The sequence below is a fragment of the Chiloscyllium plagiosum genome, unplaced genomic scaffold, assembly GCF_037043375.1.
Source record: "Chiloscyllium plagiosum isolate Xiang-an unplaced genomic scaffold, Cpla_swu_hap1 HiC_scaffold_42, whole genome shotgun sequence".
Lineage (NCBI taxonomy): Eukaryota > Metazoa > Chordata > Chondrichthyes > Orectolobiformes > Hemiscylliidae > Chiloscyllium > Chiloscyllium plagiosum.
Window position 1 is genome coordinate 16,676,396 of NW_028270180.1, and position 11,818 is coordinate 16,688,213.

Here is an 11,818-nt window from a genome sequence, read left to right on the forward strand (position 1 = left end):
TAGAGAAATTTGCCCCTTCCAGCTTTACCTGGAGCTCTTTGAAAGTTGGCCTTAAAAAACTATACACCAATCGGAAAAGCTAGCCCAGAACTAAACCATAGCAGTTAACAGCAAGAGCATCTAAATTTGTTCTACCATTCTGTTAAATTGTAGCCACACCTCAACTGGTCTTCGCTCAACAGCCCTTGATGCCAGTGAGACATGGAACTGAAGGCGGCATGTAAGTTGGGCATCTTCTATCAACGTTGCCAACAGAAGACCCTAGATGTCACTGGGAGGCATGTCACCCCTAAATGAAGAAGTGTCACACCAGACTGGTCAGAGGCCCTTACATCTAGCCCTTGCGGCTATGACTGAGACCGACAGATCCTCTGCTTTCTGGATCCTGCGAGCAGCAATGGAATGGGAACCACCGAATGGGGAAAGGAGAGGGAAACTTGGTGGGGGCACATTTAGATTAGATTCCCTACAGTGTGGAAACAGGCCCTTCGACCCAACAAGTCCACACCGACCCTCCAAAGAGCAGCCCACCCAGACCCATTCCCCTACATTTACCCCTTCACCTAACACTACGGGCAATTTAGCATGGCCAATTCACCTGACCTGCACATTTTTGGACTGTGGGAGAAAACTGGAGCACCCGGAGGAAACCCACACAGACACGGGGAGAATGTGCAAACTCCAGACAGACAGTTGCCTGAGGCGGGAATTGAACCCAGGTCCCTGGTGCTGTGAGGCAGCAGTGCTAACCACTGAGCCAACATGCCACGCCTTACGAGTGGAAGACCACTTAGACTGGAGCGACTGAGATTCCGATGGCCCAGGGATGGTGGTGGAGTCTTACAGTTTACTGTTCCTCTCACCGTGCATGAGCCAAAATCTAAATCTTGATATTCTTAATAAGTAAGAATCTGTCCATCTCACCACTGAATATTACAATTCAATCAGTATCCACAATGTTTTGGAATCTGCCTTTCGGATTTCCATTCCTTGCGGCATGGAAGAAATTAAGAACTCCTTGAATTCCCAGATTGAAATTTCAGAATACGTCCACTCTGGATTCCTTTGCTGAAGCTTCCTCAGAGTTCAAACAATTTGATTCCTTTATCAGATTTGCTTTCACCAAACAATTAACCTCCCTGCAGAAGGGGTGATGGTAGGGGTCTTGCTTTGCTTGACTTGGAAACAAAGTTTATCGGGGTGGGCTTGTGAGCACAAGTCCCCGAATAACATTGCATGCCTGCAGTCAGGCATTGTCCCACGGGGAAGCCTCGATTAGAGGTCAGACTGTTCACTGCAGGAAACTAAGGAAAGCTGACAGGGAAACTGTCACTCATCCTGCAAGGTGTCATGCATTCCATCGACTCTATGCAGAAGGATGGCTCCTGTAAATTTCCCCAATAAAAAGGTTTTTGATGCACAGACAGAAATCAACATGTACCGCCAGTATCAAATTCCAGCTGGTATAATTTGTCTCCCGTCTGTTTTAAGCCTCAGTTTTAGCAACTTTATGCAAAACACAAAATTGAACGGGAGGGAGAAAAATTGTCTAGCTCAACTCCTCCAACCCAGAAGATTCTACAAGGTCCAACTTGCCCAATTAGAGTCCTAGAGCTGTACAGCACGGAAACAGACCCTTCGGTCCAACTCGTCCATGCCGACCCAATATTCTAATTTGATCCCATTTGCCAGCATTTGGCCCATATCCCCCCCAAACCCTTCCTATTTGTACACCCATCCAGATGCCTTTTAAATGTTGTAATCGTACCAGCCTCCACCACTTCCTCTGGAAGCTCATTCCACACACGTACCACCCTCCGTGTGAAAACGTTGCCCGTTAGGTCCCTTTTAAATCTTTCCCCTCTCACCCTAAACCTATGCCCTCTAGTTCTAAACTCCCCTACCCCAGGGAAAAGACCTTGGCTATTCACTCTACCCATGCCCCTCATGATTTCACCCCTCAGCCTCTGACGTTCCAGGGAAAACAGCCCCAGCCTATTCAGCCTCTCCCTATAGCTCAAACCTCTAACTCTAGCAGTGTTCTTGTCAGTCTCTTCTGAACCCTGTCAAGTTTCACCACATCTTTATAGCAGAGAGAGCAGAATTGAACGCAGTATTCCAAAAGTGGCCTAACCAATGTCCTGTACAGCCACAACGTGACCTCCCAACTCCAATAATCAGTGGCCTGAATAATAAAGGCAAGCCTATCAAACACCTTTTTTTTAGATTAGATTAGATTAGATTACAGTGTAGAAACAGGCCCTTCGGCCCAACAAGTCCACACCGACCCGCCGAAGCGAAACCCACCCATACCCCTACATTTACCCCTACATTTACCCCTTACCTAACACTACGGGCAATTTAGTATGGCCAATTCACCTGACCCTGCACATCTTTGTGATGTGGGAGGAAACCGGAGCACCCGGAGGAAACCCACGCAGACACGGGGAGAACGTGCAAACTCCACACCTTCTTATATTTTATTTGTAAATGTGGCTTTGCAACGCGCACACTGAGCTTCATTCCCAGTGACAGTGGGGAAATGGCAAATTGAGGTTGTTAACTGAATCAGAATGACACAGAAATTGATGAATCTTCAATATGGAAACTCTTTTAAAACACATTTTCTTTGCGTAAACAATGAATGAGAAACATGTGGCAATTGTTCATTTCATTAGCATAACCCAAAAGTGACACCCTAGATTTCAGAACGAGCATAATCTCAATGTGCTAATTGTTCTGGCTTGTCGAGCAGGTTTTTCACTGTCTATATACGTCATCGGAGCAAGGCAAACAGAAAATGGTTACAAAAACAATAGAAAATGCTAGAGATTGCAAAATCTGTGGGGAGAAACAGAATGCTGGTTCTGCTTTTAGTTTGGGTTTCCAGTATCTGCAGCAGAAATGGCTCCCACATGAATTCTTCCCTCTCCTTTTCTTTTTGTATCCTCTTTTTGCCAAATGCATTCTATAGGTCAGTAAACAGGCTTCTCTTAGCCTTGTTTTGGATCACACCCTGTGGGAATGAGTGACAGTTTCCCCGTTCCTTAGTCTCCTACAGTGAACAGTCTGACCTCTATTCGAGGCTTCCCTTCGGGAGTCAAACATGTGGTGCTGGAAAAGCACAGCAGGTCAGAGGGCATCCAAGGAGCAGGAAAGTCGATATTTCGGGCATAAGCTCTTCATCTGAAATGTAGGCGTATGCCAGAAATGTTGACACTCGTGGTCCTCGGATGCTGCCTGACCTGCTGTGCTTTTCCAGCGCCACACTTTTCGACTCTGCCTCTCCAGCATTAGCAGTCCTCACTTGCTCTCAGTCGTTGCTTCCCCATGGGAGTGTAGCTGACCCCTGCAGAAATGCAATGCTATTTGGGGGATTGTACACAGCATTCCACTTGAGCTGGTGTTGGCCCATTACCCCTGTGCTTGGTGACACACCCTTGCTGCCTATGCAGGAATGCTATAGAGTCATAGAGTCACACAGCATGGAAACAGACCCTTCGGCCCAACTCATCCATGCTGACCAGGTATCCTAAACTGAACTAGTCCCATTTGCCTGCGTTTGGCCCATATCTCTCTAAACCTTTCCTATCCGTGTGCCTGTCCAAACTTCTTTTTAATGTTTTACAGGTCGTTCTGCCCCTCACACGTTTCGTCAACGCGAATTTGTTGTAATGCAATTGATGAATTGAGGACACTGTTTCTAAAGCGGGAACTTCTGAAACATGTTTTGGCCATAAGGTGATTACATCCCCAACACTTTAAGCGATTTTATAAAGCGTGATTTTCTGTAACATGGGATTGCACAAGATCACAACCATTGCATTATAGAAGAACAATCTGTAATTGTACCCACCTCTACCACTTCCTGTGGAGCCTCATTCCATATATACATCACCCTCGTGACTCGTTCCCCTCTCACCTTAAACTTATGCCCTCTAGTTTTGGACTCCCCTAACCTGGGGAAAACACCTTGGTTATTCACCTTATCTATGCCCCTCATGTTTTTTTATAAACCTCCTTAAAATCACCCTTCAGTCTCCAACGCTCCAGGGGAAAAAAAGTCCCAAACTATCCAGCCTCTCCTTATAACTCAAACCCTCCAGTCTCGTCAACATCCTTGCAAATCTTTTTTGGCACCCTTTCCAGTTTTGATAACTTTATGAAACTCTCGTTCTTGCGTCATGGGACTTCCCCTCACTATTTCTGCAGTCTTACAGCCATCCGAGAGAGAGTCGTAGAGTCATACAGCACATAAGAGATCCTTCAGCCCACTGAGTTTGTGCTGATCTACCTACACGAATCCTACATTCCAGTAAATGGCACCAGCCTCTAGTGTTGAGGTCTCTGTACCACTTCAATCCTGGCCTCTTGTTTCCAAACCATCACAGTCCTTCACCTCAACGACTGTGCACTGGCTGCCTCGACAATCAGTCTGGAATTCACTCACTACAAACCTCTTTCCCCCACTAGACCATAAGTAATAAGCGCGGAATTTGACCATTAGGCCCATCGAGTCTGCTCTGCCATTCGATCATGGCTGTTACATTTCTCAAGCCCATTCTCCTGCCTTCTCTCCAAAACCCTTGATCCCTTACTGGTCAAGAATCTATCTATTTCTGTCTTAAAGGCACTCAGTGACTTGGCCTCGACAGCCCTCTGCCGCATTGAGTTCCACAGATTCACTGCCTTCTGGCTAAAGAAATTCCTCCTCATCTCAGTTCTAAAGGACTGTCCCCTTCACTCTGAGGGTGTACCTGTGGGACTTAGTCTCTATTAGTTGTGGAAACATCATCTTCATGTCCACTCTGTCCAGGCCTCTCAGTATCCTGTAAGCTTTAATGAAATCTCCTCCTCGTCCTGAACTCCATCAAGCACATGCCGTTCTCTGTAAAGCACTTTCTGGAATCTACATAAAGTCATAGAGATGTACAGCATGGATCCAGACCCTTCAGTCCAACCCGTCCATGCCGACCAGATATCCCAACCCAATCTAGTCCCACCTGCAGCACCCGGCCCATATCCCTCCGAACCCTTCCTATTCATATACCCATCCAAATGCCTTTTAAATGTTGCAACTGTACCAGCCTCCACCACATCCTCTGGCATCTTTGAACACATTTCCTGATGTGGCTCAACAGGGATAGATATAAATAACAAGTTGATCCACTGCACCAGTTTTACTGCCTGCATGAGATTTGCTTGAGCCCACATGTGGTGTATCTGTATGTTAGTAAATGGTCCCGGCAAACTGACACTTCCCCTTATTTATCTGTGACTGTCTCTTCCTATCTGTTTACATTAAGACCAGGGAGTTAACTGATAACTGTCCACCTTCCTTCAACATACCACTGACTGCAGGTAAACTTCTGGTAAGGCAGGACACTTCTCCAAAGACCAAACAGACACATAAAAGCGATTTTAAGGGTTTTGCAAAAGTTTTGAGTGCCTACAGCAGGCCATTCGGTCCATTGAGTCCACACCATCCCTCTGAAGGGCAACCCACTCAGACCCACCCTATCCCTGCACTTCCCGTGGCTAATCAACGTAGCCTGCACATCCCTGGACACTGTGGGGCAATTTCCCATCGCCAATCCAGCTACACTGCCCACCTTTGGACTGCGGGAGGAAACCGGAGCAAACCCACACAGACACAGGGAGAAGTGCAAACTCCACACAGACAGTCGCCCGAGGCTGGAATCAAACCTGGGTCCCTGGGGCTTTGAGGCAGCACCACTAAGTCACCGTGCTACCACGGTATACATCCACAGTGCAATGCCAACAGTGTTTTTCAGACTGGTTTGAAACTCAAATCTGTAAACCTTGTGGAAGCCATTTTATTTATGCTAATGTGGGGCGCTGGTGCCCATATCTGTTGCTGTTGCAGAAATGTGCAAGGAATATTTTTAATCTTGTAACACGTTTAGCGAACTGAGAATAGTGGCTTTCTGAATATCCACCGTTTCTTGTTTCTTGTGGATTTTGAGGCATTTTTTGTGCAGCTGCCTGAACTGAACTTTAAAATGAAAGGTGAGATGGGCCGAAGGGCCTTTTTCCGTGCCGTTGACTTTATGAATCGATCTCCACTTCACTGACTGTGTCTGGGTCTTGTCTTTCCGAGATTCTGAGACAGGGTGACCAGAATTTGAGGTGATTTCCTATCTGGCTCCAATGGGACCCAAAGTACCTGGGGCTGTTGACTAGTAAAGGCAAAGATACTGCGTTGTCAGAAGGTTTCATCTCTCTGTTGATGCACAGATCTCCCAGCATTAATGAAAAGAGACTGGACTGGTTAGAACTATATTCATTGGAGCTTAGAAGAATTAGCGGATCTCTAGAAACCGATAAAATTCTAACAGGACGGGGTAAACGCATGAAGAATGTTCCCAATGACTGGGCAGCCCAGATTGAAGGGTACGCCATTTTGGACTGAAATGAGGCGAATTCTCTCCAGCCAGAGAGTGGTAAGTCTGTGGAATTCTCTGCCACAAAAGCAGTTTGAATTTTCAAAAAATGAGATTGACTGCTTTGATTGAAACCGAAAAGACTGCAGGTGCTGTAAGTCAGAGACAAAAAGGGAAGTTGTTGGAAAAGCTCCGCAGGTCTGGCAGCATCTGTGGAGATAAAGCGGAGTTAACATTTCGAATCCAGTGAGTTTCGCGGTATGGTCACTCGACCCGAAACGTTAACTCTGATTTCTCTCCACAGATACTGCCAGACCTGCTGAGCATTTCCAGCAATTTTTTTTTTGATTGGTTGATTGATTGTTGTTGAAACTTTATTGCTGGAACAGCACAGCAGGTCAGGCAGCATCCAGGGAACAGGAGATTCGACGTTTCGGGCACAGGCCCTTCTTCAGGAATCTTTCTCCTCATTGATTGATTGTTGTCACATGCACCGAGATACAGTGAAAAGCCGTTGTTTTGCGTGCTGTACAGGAAGATCGTACCATACAAAGTGCATCAGGATAGCCGAACAGAGTGCAGTGTTACAGCCACAGAGAATGTATGGAGAGACAGATCAGAATTAACATTTGAGAGTCAAGCTCAGAGCTAAAGGGATGAAAGGGTATGGGAAGAAAGTGGGAACAAATGACTGATCAGCTGCGATTGTATTGAATGGTAGAACAGGCTTGGACGGCTTACTCCTGCTCCTTTTCTCTCTGTTTCTATGTCTCTATTAAATCTACCTAGAGACCAACACCTTTCCCTAGGATGGGGGATTTCAACATTAGCGGGAATACTTTTAAGGTGAGAGGAAATGGATTTTAAAAAGACATGAGGGCCAAATTTTTTATACAGACGGTGGTTCGTGTGAGGAATGAACTTCCTGTGGGAGTGGTGGAATTGGGCACAGCTACAATGTTTAAAACACACTTAGATTAGTACATGAATAGGAAAGGTTTCGAAGGATATGGGTCAAGAGCAGGCAGGTGGGGCTGATTTAGATTGGGATTATAGGATGGTATGAACTGGTCGGACCCAAGGGTCCGATTCCGTGCTGTATGACTATGACTCTATAAAAGGTCAGATACAGTGAGAGGAGAAAGAGAGAACTGCAGATGCTGGAGATCAGAGTCAATAAGTGTGGTGCTGGAAAAGCACAGCAGGTCAGGCAGCATCCGAGGAGCAGGAAAATCGATGTTTCAGGCATAAGCCCTTCATTGATTCTCCTGCTTCTTGGATGCTGCCTGAGCTGCTGTGCTTTTCCAGCGCCACACTCTCGACCCTGAGCTCCAGCATCTGCAGCCCTCAGTTGCTCCACAGAAGAATAAAGCCTGCACAAAACCTAGGCTGATACTCCACAACAATGTTTGTGGCGTACTACATAATTTGAATGCCACTTTGTAGATGAGCTGGTGCACCAGAATGCAAGACATGACGCTGGTGCCCATAATCTACACTCTCAGCTATAAGATCCAGTGGCATTATATGAACAACAGCTGCAAGTTCTCCCTGGCATCACAGCATGGAAACACACCCTTCCAACCCATCACTGCTGGCCATTATTCATCCCTTAAGCAATAACTAAAAACAGATTGCCTGGACATGATTATATTGCTGTCCGAGTTTCTATAGCGCAGCAGGCACACTTGCAGAGAAATAGTTCCTAAAATCCTGACTGGGTGCAAGTGTTTTTTTTTAATTAAAGCAAGTACTAACAGTATAGGAGCAAATTTCTGCATATGCTGGAATCTACAATGGGGATTATTGTTGCTCTATATTTGTAAAGCGCAGGCAATTTTTACTCCAAAATGTCATTTATCTGCCATTTCCCCACAACAAAATTGCATGCAAAAATAACCCTAAACCTAACACTAACTAACCCTATTTCTGGATCAGTGGTGCTGGAAGAGCACAGCAGTTCAGGCAGCATCCGAGGACAGGCAAAATCCGAGGACAGGCAAAATCCAGCACCACTGATCCAGAATCTGGTTTCTAGCATCTGCAGTCATTGTTTTTACCTTACTAACTAACCCTAACCCATTTTCTGCGAAAAGGAACATCAATGTTTTTTCTCCCTTTAAACTGAATGCTTAGCTTATTTTCAGTATCACCCAAGTCCCCATTCAATGCGTGAGAATGAATGGATTGACAATTTACAAGGAGACGGAGGGTTTCGGGCAGTCCTACCTCTCCTCATTGATGCAGGCAAAACCAATTCAATCCCACAACAGCAATCTGACCTGGGATCTAAGTGATAAAGAGGGAGTTGGCCTCTTTTAGCCTCAAGGTCATTGGAACATTACTGCTCTGTTAATCTCTCAGTAAAGCTGAGAAAACAGAATTAAGTGAGGTGAGGCATTTTTTTTCTCTGAAATTCATACAGAGAATCTAAACGTTTACTTATGGCAAAATTTCCTCATGTCTGCTGAAATCCTATGATTATTTTGGAAACAGGCTATTCAGGGGACTAGGTCTTCATTAATTAAGTAACTCTATTTTGAGTTCAGTGCTACTTACTGCAGTCTGATGTACTTACAAATTCTTTGGTTAGCACACAAAATGAGCCTTTTCATACATCTCAGCACATGTGACGATAACAAATCAAATGAAATCACCTCCTAGGTGTGCCCACATTCGTTATTATGAGAGTAAACGAAATTCAAAAGCTTACTGCTTTAGAAATCCAAATTATTTTCTCAGAGTGGCAAGCATACACTATAATGCAACACCAAATCCACTCATTTTCAGCTTTACAAAGGCACAACCCACCTAACCTCAGTTAGCACCTGCTTCCAGGTTTGCATTCAAGCTTTACGCTGGGAATACACAATCAAGCCATTAAATAACCACACCAAGAATACAATCACAAATCAACTGCAGTCCACACAGACATAAGACACAGAATTAAATTATAATAATCAATCCATTTATCCTGAGGATAAGTAAAACAATATTTAGTTGACAAAGAACCAGAATTTATTTCATTGCAAAGAATCTTTCCAGAAGACATCTTTTTCTTTAAAAATATCAATGATGATGAAATAAACAAAAATGCCTCTTACCTCAATTGGTTTAATCCTTCCCAGTCTTCCAATTCAGGTTAATGAAAACCTACTTATGCAAGTTAGGAGTGAATCCCCACAGCTACCTCTCCAAATGATACCTGTTCCTTTGCAGAGATGGGTTATTATTTGCCGTGGGCTGTCTAACAAACAGGTCTTTTATATGAGGATTGTCGGTGTCATGTTACAGGTTTCATGACGTTGTCCCTTTTGTCTTTCTCATTTGGATCTTCTAGACAGAGGGCTAAGTAAGACCGATGGAATGCTTGTGAAACTGGTCCCACCACTCCTTGACGTGGACTGACTGCATTTTTCTGGACTGTTCAATCCCTTTAAAAAAGTCACTTGCCCAGATGCCTCACTCATGTCTCCATCAGAATGTAGGTGGTTTCTCAGGTTCCATTTAGCGCAGCCTCTAGAGGATGTCTGGATCAGCTAATAACCTTCCAATGGCTTATCTCTCCACTGAAGGCAATTGAAATACTGTCTTTTTCCCCTGATGCTTAGTTTGTTGGATCATTCCGAATACCATGCGCTTAATCCAACAATTATTAGATTAGATTCCCTACAGTGTGGAAACAGGCCCTTTGACACAACCTGTTCACACCGACCCTCCGAAGAGTAACCCACCCAGACCCATTTCCCTCTGACTAACACTACGGGCAATTTAGAATTGCCAATTCACCTGAACTGCACATCTTTGGACTGTGGGAGGAAACCGGAGCACCCGGAGGAAACCCACACAGACCCGGGGAGAATGTGCAAACTCCACACAGACAGTCACCCGAGGCTGGAATCAAACCTGGGACCCTGGTGCTGTGAGGCAGCAGTGCTAACCACTGAGCCAACCTGCCACCCATTAAAAGCAACAAGTGTGAGAAACATTCAAGCAAGAGTTGTGGAGAAAGTTGAGTTAACACTTACTTTGACCAAAGAGCTCTCATGACCTGATAACTAGTTCCAGTATCCACACGGGCTACTTGATGCTGTTTCCTGTTAGCACTTCAGATTCGCAACATTTTGCCCTTTGTACAAAGTGACTTGTTCAATGCAACAAAGAAAATAGCAGCCACTTTGCTCACTACAAGCTCCCGATGACAGTGAGGTGACAAGAGCAATATTCAGGACTGTAAGGACTCCAAGAAAGACTGTTCTACTGTGATTGGGTTCTGAGAGAGGACTTGGAAAAGATCGCATGAGCCTTCTCAAATTGACAAACATGGTCTTGAATTTTAATGACTAGCTATGCAAAGCTCACAACTTCAAATCTACTACAGGTCGCATGGTTTTCCTCTGGCTGCTCCGGTTTCCTCCAACAGTCCAAAATGGTGCAGGTTAGGTGAATTGGCCATGCTAATAATTGCCCATAATGTTCAAGAATGTGTAGGTTCAGTGCATCAGATGGAGGAAATGTAGAGTAATAGGGTAGGGGAATGGGTCCGGGCAGGATACTCTGAGTCACAGTGTGGACTTGTTGGGCCAAATGGTCTGCTTGCACATTTGTAAGGATTCTAGAGAGCACCATCTCTAAGTAGCTGTGATTTATATTAATTCCCAATGTTAATGTAGATGCGATAATCCACATATTAATATCAACCCTTTAGCAACGGCTATTCATCTGTTTTAATGATGTTGGTTCAGGTTTAAATATTGGAGGACACTAGCGAGATCTTCCCTTCCTGTACTGGACAGTGCCATGAGGTCTTTTATTACACTTGACAAAACTGATAATGCCTTGGTTTTATCTGAAAGAAGGTGTCTCTGACAGTACAGATCGTTCTGGCATAATGCGCGTTTTGTTAACAAAAATTCACAATAACGCGATTGATGAATTGGGAACACTGTTTCTAAAGCGCGAGGTTTTAAAGCATGCATTGTTTATAATGTGATTCCGGCCCCACTGGTTGAAATGGTGCTACTATTACATGATATTCTTATAACACAGGATTGCATGGAACGGATCTACAACGTTACAGCCTGTACTGCATTGGAATGTCAGCCTGGTGTCTGGGCTCAAGTCTGCTGGAATAAGATTTGACCTTAAGTTCTTTGGATTTAGCAGGTACTAGTATATCCATTCAGACACTCTCACATTCTAAGCAGTTATCAAAAATGCCTCGCTGAGTACACAATTCAGACTGAGGATGCTGAGGTTTAATGCAAAGGCAGGATATGAATGGGGTCAAAGCGCGAAAATATAAAAACTATCCAGCCGCGGGCGACTGTGTGAAGTTTGCACATTCTCCCTGTGTCTGGGTGGGTTTCCTCTGGGTGTTCCTCCAGCAGTGTAAAGATGTGCAGGTTAGGGTG

The 11,818-nt window shown here is 44.8% G+C and overlaps 1 protein-coding gene across 1 annotated transcript in view; it reads right to left on the bottom strand.

Moving 5' to 3' along the window:
* LOC122542635 (uncharacterized) overlaps positions 1 to 9,608 on the bottom strand; it is a 59,151-nt gene extending 49,543 nt beyond the window's left edge. Inside the window, exon 1 of the mRNA XM_087982020.1 lies at positions 9,509 to 9,608. The gene's annotated coding sequence lies outside the window, so the exon portion shown is untranslated. The remainder of the gene's footprint in view (positions 1 to 9,508) is intronic.
* Between the last annotated feature and the right edge of the window lie 2,210 nt (positions 9,609 to 11,818).